Below are 7,773 nucleotides of genomic sequence, written 5' to 3'. Positions count from 1 at the left end.
AGTATTCGTTACATTGCGGAATGGTGTAACAAGATATAAATAAAAATAAACTAAAGTTAATATTATAAATATTCTATACATACATTAATAAATATTCAATATAATATACATATTTACCAAAAGATACTCAATTATAATCCAATGAAACTGTAATAATATATAATATACTATTAACACACAGACAAAACAAATATTGAAATAAATAGAATGCACAATAGTAATACACTATTAATTAATATCCGTTATTAAAGTGTATTGCTCAATCGAATTTCGAATCTGTAATTTAATTTTCGATAAAATTTTGGATAAGCAGGTGTATTACCTAATTATTTTACGAATACAATGAACACGTGCTTTATAACTCCGCATAATTATTAACTAATAACTTTATACAAATCGTTAAATATCTCATTAATAATTCTCATTCAACGTTCCAAGCTAATTACTTAGATTTTATCTTGGTAAAGTTCCATAACTTAAGCAAACTAATTTCTACTCACAATACGCCGTAGTATGTGCAGAACACTTTATCATAGTAATAATGAATCTCTCTAACTGAACTCCGGCAAAAGTTGTGGTTGTGTTGCGGGCTGGTAGCGTATAGAAAAGTACTACATCTACCCACCAATCATTCGTTATTCATGACTTTTATTCAAACAAAAATCGATCTTACTTATACTGTATTATGATCGTTATTTGCAGGATCGTATGCTGATTGACGAAATACCGTGGGAATACCAAGGTGAAACCACGATCACACCATAGACAAAATAATTGCCGACGAAGTTTATAAAAATCGACGTTATTATTTTTACACTGCGATCGTTATTTGTAGGGTGGTATGCTGATTGACGGAATACCTTGGGAATTCCAAGGTAAAACCACGATCGATTGGTAAACAGTGGTTTTGAACCATAGTCGTCATAATTATAAAATTGATATTTTTGTGGGTATCTGTAGTCTATTACAGGAACGACACGTAATCAGGAGGTCTTAAGTGCAACCAGCTTGTTAATTTATTATTTTACAAGAAATTGACTAGACTATTGCATATATGAGTAAGTACTTATATTCTTTATTCTATGACAATGGTATATTTAAGTCGTTAAAGAGTAAGGGAGCGCGCGTGGACAGTTAGGACCCCGATACCGACCCCGCTGGCGTGGTCGACGATTTCCCTCAGTCAGCGCTTATCGCTATCGACCCGCTAGGGTCGATTAATTCTTTCAAATATTTTTCCTCTCAGACGACACCCTGAGCCGAGGTTCGCGTCCAACTGGGCATCCTCAGGCCTGTTTTCTTAAACTCCCCATTTGGCTGGCCAAGTAGTTAATTCCATCTGCGGCAAAACTACAATACTACTACAAGTCACGTCAAAAAAGCTCGTAGACTGTCCATCTTGCTCTCACGAAGGAAGGCGACACACAGTATAAGAAAGTGATTTTTGTATGGAGTGTCAGAACTGCGTTTGTCGCTATGTCGCTAGCAGTAGATCGTATGCAGAATTAGAGCGAAATGAATTACAACTGAAGTTTCATTGTACGCTCGAAGTTCGCCTCTCTTTAATTGTCGAATGAGTTTATATAGGTTCTTCATACAGCCATGTCGAGGGCAACGAACTTGACGAAATTTGGAGAAACGCGACTCGTAATATGAGTTAGGTATGTGAAATGTAATTACGTCTTTGGACGGCAACACATATTGTATTATGTACCTTGCGACAACGTATTGCAGCTATGTACGCAACGATAACCTTGTTACCTACGTGTACGGTTTCGTTTATGACGATATATTTTTATGATGTATTTATTTATTTAGGGAAGTCAAGGAATTGGCCTTTGATAGACTGGAATGGAAAATGCTACACCGACAAGAGCGTGGCTCTTAAATTGATGATGATTTATTTATTTACCTATTTCGAGGAAAACTTTTTTTGCAATAACATTGCCGGTAAAATTTTATTGTAGGCATCACCTTATTGCACGGCCCCTGATTATTAATATTTTTACTTCAAATCAAATCAGATGAATTTATTGTATAACTCTACAAGTTAACAAAAAACAGGCCTTGTGCTAATAGTGTGCAATAGTGTGCATACATCCTCTATAGTTTCAGTTTATTTCACCCTAAAGTTGCCAATTGGACATAACTTGTTTTTTTTTTGGGCAACGAAGAATTTTTGTACTGTATTGTTCTCATTATTTATAAATAAAAGTTAACTTTATGGATTGAAGGGATTTTAATGATAATGTCACCACCGGGAATCGAACCGGGGACCTAGATCATGGAGGCCGTTGTCTATTATCAATTACTATTATTAATACTCTTTTAAAAAATAAGTTCAGAATATTTTCAGTAACCCCTAACGAACCTATCGCTTTACTGAAATAAGCTGAAGTTTCAGATAAGGCAAATTGAATGTATACGGTAGATTTTCACACTGAATACCTTCCAAATTGTTAGTAAATCTAGTTAAGACCTAGCTTCATCTATTTAGCATAATATCGATCGACGCGTCCCATAGATACAGCCAACGGCCTCTGTGGTGCAGTGGTTGACCTGCGAGGTCCCGGGTTCGAATCCCGGAGGGGACATATCACAAAAATCACTCTGTGATCCCTAGTTTGGTTAGAATATTACAGGCTGATCGCCCGATTGTCCGAAAGATGATCCGTGCTTCGGAAGGCACGTTAAGGAGTTGGTCCCGGTTACTACTTGCCGATGTAAGTATGTATGTAGTCGTATTAAAGAGCCATGTCAGGTTGGCAATCCACCTCAAAACCCACATGATAGGCGAAGAAGTAGATACAACCTATACAAGATATTGGTTCTTATGTAGGTAGACTATCGCAGATATTTATAATTAATATATCGAAGAGAATAGGTATGCTTGAGAAATGCATTTCGGAAGTATGGTGAAAATATGTATTTTCATTGAATATACATATTTTCCCCATCTTTTACGCGGTCTTCCTCGACTTCTATGCCCGCCCTGAGGTATCCAGTGAGTAACGGACTCGTGCCCATCGCTCCGGATCTTCTTCTTCTTCTTGGCCGAAGAAATGGCGAGAACAAAGCTCACGTGTTAAAAACCGCTACTCACGCTACTGCTTATAATGCTTGCTTTTCTTTTTGTTTTGGATATTTTTTTTTGTCTGTGTACTTATTGATTTCCATGTGGTTTCTGTCCTGTGTTAAATGTAATGTACCTGTCTGTCTGTGTCTGTGATGTCCGGAAGTAATAAATGTTTCTTTCTTTCTTTCTTTCGTTCTTATAAAAGTATAAAATTACAAACGAAATAACATGATTGTAAGACACCTGCCTCACGCCTCACGCACATGTGCGATTTTAGGGTTGCCAGTATTAGACCTTTGGCCTTTGGTTTTGGGTTCATACAAAACCATTAACGGCCCGAAGGGGGACAGAGTCATTTTCTCTGCTATCCACTGGGGCAATTCCTGTTCGGCGCGTTCTTGCCACGGGGGTGGCGGCTTCTTACTTCAGTAGGCCGGAGTGAGACGTTGGCTGAGATCGGAAAGGGACCCAGACCTACGGGGTATAACATAGAACCCTTGCTCAAGGTTACGGGTGGAGACCTCAAACGTACAAATGTAGGCTTATGACATAACATCAGCTCGCGACTATGACATTCTCAGTTGGAGTAGTCAAGAGGTACTCTCATAGTAATTTTTCATATGTTTGTAAACTAAGAAATAACTATAATTATTACATATATTTGTTTTGTTACTTTTGTTTTAGATTTATATATGGACAAATAGGAAGCGCTAAAGGCTGTAAGTTTCTGTCATCTACTCTATACATACACATTAACAGCCTCCGTGGTCTAGTGGTTAGAGCGTTAGGCTCACGATCTGGAGGTCCGGGTTCGATTCCCGATGGGAACATTGTCGAAATCACTTTGTGCGACTGTCCTTTGTTTGGTAAGGACTTTTCAGGCTTGAATCACCTGATTGTCCGAAAAAGTAAGATGATTCAGTGCTTCAGAGGGCACGTTAAGCCGTTGGTCCCAGCTATTAGTCGTAAAAACACCTCCACCAACCCGCAGTGGAGCAGCGTGGTGGAGTATGCTCCATACCCCCTCCGGTTGATTGAGGGGAGGCCTGTGCCCAGCAGTGGGACGTATATAGGCAGTTTATATATATACTCTATACATACTCAAATCGCAACTTGTCGATATCACAAGTATCCGCCGTGAGGAAGCTCTCTAACAATGTCGTAAAATACAGCTTGAAAACGCAAATACACCACGCCACAAATCCGAGAGCCAATCACAATAGCGGGCCTGAAACGCGCTAATGAAGTTACCTATATCGGTTGCATAAATACAACTTCCCAGTTTCTATGTAGAGGGATTTAGCGAGAGCTTAGTTGTAAATTATTTAGATTAGCTACTGATAAATGGGCTTGATAGCGATGATTAGAGTGCGTGCTTTCTGCGGGATAAGTTCTGGATAGGCATATCTATCAGATTGAGTTATAAGTTTAGTTAAGTTTATTCGCGACGGCGATACGGCTCATCACCTATTACGTGGGTCTAAAGTAAAGCTCGGTCAGGTGTGGGTACTTCGTTCATCTCGCGATGCAATTACTTCTGACTACAAATTGGGATATCATATATGTTGTTATAAGTTCAGTCGATTCAGTTGTTTTACAACTATAATAAAGTAAGTAAGTAAGTAAGTAGGTAAAATCTTTATTTCCTCTACAAATTATAAAACATATGGATACATAATTACATACAAAAATACAATATTTGTAGAGGCTGGAGCCTAAACTAGGATACCCTGTGTTTTAGGACTCCAGGCCTCCACCCCCAAAAAGTCATGGTCAAGAAAAAATAACAAAATATAAAAAAAAAATTAAGAAAAATTAAGTTTTTTTTTTTTTTTTTTTTAAATTGTTAGACTAAATCATAAAATATTTCTTAAAAAGAAAATATCAAATTTATAAATGCTTGTATGTGTATGTGTGTGTGTGCGTGCGTGTGTGCGTGTGTGTGTATGTGTGTGTGCGTGTGTATAATAAAAAAATAAATAAATAAAAATATAACATTGCCCGACCATAAGACCAAAAGAACAAAAGGACAATAGATTAAAAACTAAAACATAAGTATAAAAACATGAACCCTGCTCCTTAAACTAGGTTAGCCCGTATCTTAAGGAGCAGTGGTCGGTGCATGCGAGATAACAGTACAGTACCAGTGTTATAACAGCTTGTTCGGGTTAAAGCTTACTCAAAACTACTTTTTTTTTGTTTTTTTTTTTTAACTTTTTCATGTTCAGATTGTTTTATGCTAATGGTATGTGTATCTACGTAATGTTTGTTGTACTGTCTGAGTGGTGTTCTGAAATAAAAGGCATCTCTCTTTCTTTCAAATTAACAAAAGGAAAATCAGTCATCTTTTGTACAGTAACTCAATTATATTTCAAAGGGTAGATACTTGTAAGGGAGCTCGGTGCCGCAGCGTTAAACGCGCTCGGTCTGCGACTGTTGAAGTTAAGCAACTTTCGCAAAGACATAGGATGGGTGACCACAGAAAAAAAAATCATCTCGAGCTCCTCCGTGCTTCGGAAGGCACGTTAAGCCGTTGGTCCCGGCTGCATTAGCGGTCGTTAATAACCACCAATCCGCACTGGGCCCGCGTGATGGTTTAAGGCCCGATCTACCTATCCATCCAAAGGGAAGGCCCGTTCCCCAGCAGTGGGGACGTTAATGTGCTGGTGATGGTGACTTGTAAGGGTTAACAGAAACAGTGACTTCCTTGGGATAATTTTAAATGAAGCGAGTCTAGCCTCGCTAAAGGCTTTGCGAAGCTATTCTATAAGGCGCAACGATTTTTTTTAACAATTTTTGGATCTTATTCAGTAGGATGTATTGATCTAAACAAGTAGCCAGCAGACATTTTCATAAAATTACAATAATAACTATTACTTAAGAAATTAGGAATGTCCCTAAACAGGGTGTTAGTGACATCGTAACGAAAACTTTGAGGTATAATTTAGACCAAGATTCTGAGTTGACATCAAGTGGAATTTCCCGTCGCAAAAGTATGGAACTTAAAATAATATAATCAAAAATAACGAAATTCCACTTGATACCAACTCAGAATCATAGTCTGAATCATCCCTCAAAGACTTCGTTACGATGGCACTAACACTCATACGCACTTGTATGGCTACCTGTACATACCTGAACGGGGTGTAAGTGACATCGTAACCAATATTGCGTCATTTCATTAGTAGGTAAGTATGGTATAACCAAGGAAGTCTTTATAGACTTTTTTTTAGAAGCTACATTGAAGCAATTCAACTGAAAATACAATATTGCAACTTGACAGTAAATGTCAACAATAGCAATATTGTTTTTAAGCTGAATTGCTTGCTGTTTGACCTTTTTAAACACCCAGTAGATATCTGGAGGGCAAATACGCATTCAATAAGTGTAGCTACATTATTATTATATTATTATAAGTAACAATTACTTATAACGAAGTTCACAAAATCATAATAAATTGAAAATGCTCAAACTTTCCCATTGGAGTGGTAATAAATTAGGTCGAAGTAAGAAAACTGATTGAGCGCAAAACGGGCAGCGTTTTTAATAAGAAAGTCTGGAAACAAACCACTATCTATATAAGAATGTTACATAGTCACCCTGATGGTCAGCGCGATACATATTTGTTTTGTTACTTTTGTTTTAGATTTATATATGGACAAATAGGAAGCGCTAAAGGCTGTAAGTTTCTGTCATCTACTCTATACATACACATTTACAGCCTCCGTGGTCTAGTGGTTAGAACGTTAGGCTCACGATCTGGAGGTCCGGGTTCGATTCCCGATGGGAACATTGTCGAAATCACTTTGTGCGACTGTCCTTTGTTTGGTAGACTTTTCAGGCTTGAATCACCTGATTGTCCGAAAAAGTAAGATGATTCAGTGCTTCAGAGGGCACGTTAAGCCGTTGGTCCCAGCTATTAGTCGTAAAAACACCTCCACCAACCCGCAGTGGAGCAGCGTGGTGGAGTATGCTCCATACCCCCTCCGGTTGATTGAGGGGAGGCCTGTGCCCAGCAGTGGGACGTATATAGGCAGTTTATATATATACTCTATACATACTCAAATCGCAACTTGTCGATATCACAAGTATCCGCCGTGAGGAAGCTCTCTAACAATGTCGTAAAATACAGCTTGAAAACGCAAATACACCACGCCACAAATCCGAGAGCCAATCACAATAGCGGGCCTGAAACGCGCTAATGAAGTTACCTATATCGGTTGCATAAATACAACTTCCCAGTTTCTATGTAGAGGGATTTAGCGAGAGCTTAGTTGTAAATTATTTAGATTAGCTACTGATAAATGGGCTTGATAGCGATGATTAGAGTGCGTGCTTTCTGCGGGATAAGTTCTGGATAGGCATATCTATCAGATTGAGTTATAAGTTTAGTTAAGTTTATTAGCGACGGCGATACGGCTCATCACCTATTACGTGGGTTTAAAGTAAAGCTCGGTGAGGTGTGGGTACTTCGTTCATCTCGCGATGCAATTACTTCTGACTACAAATTGGGATATCGTCGTATATGTTGTTATAAGTTCAGTCGATTCAGTTGTTTTACAACTACGTATAATAAAAAAATAAATAAATAAAAATATTTATTTGACCATAAGAACAAAAGGACAATAGATTAAAAACTAAAACATAAGTATAAAAACACGAACCCTGCTCCTTAAACTAGGTTAGCCTGTATCTTA

The sequence above is a fragment of the Pectinophora gossypiella genome, chromosome 23 (genome assembly GCF_024362695.1).
Source record: "Pectinophora gossypiella chromosome 23, ilPecGoss1.1, whole genome shotgun sequence".
NCBI classification, from domain to species: Eukaryota; Metazoa; Arthropoda; class Insecta; order Lepidoptera; family Gelechiidae; genus Pectinophora; species Pectinophora gossypiella.
The sequence above is the reverse complement of the archived record's forward strand: the minus strand, read 5'-3'. Positions refer to the sequence as shown.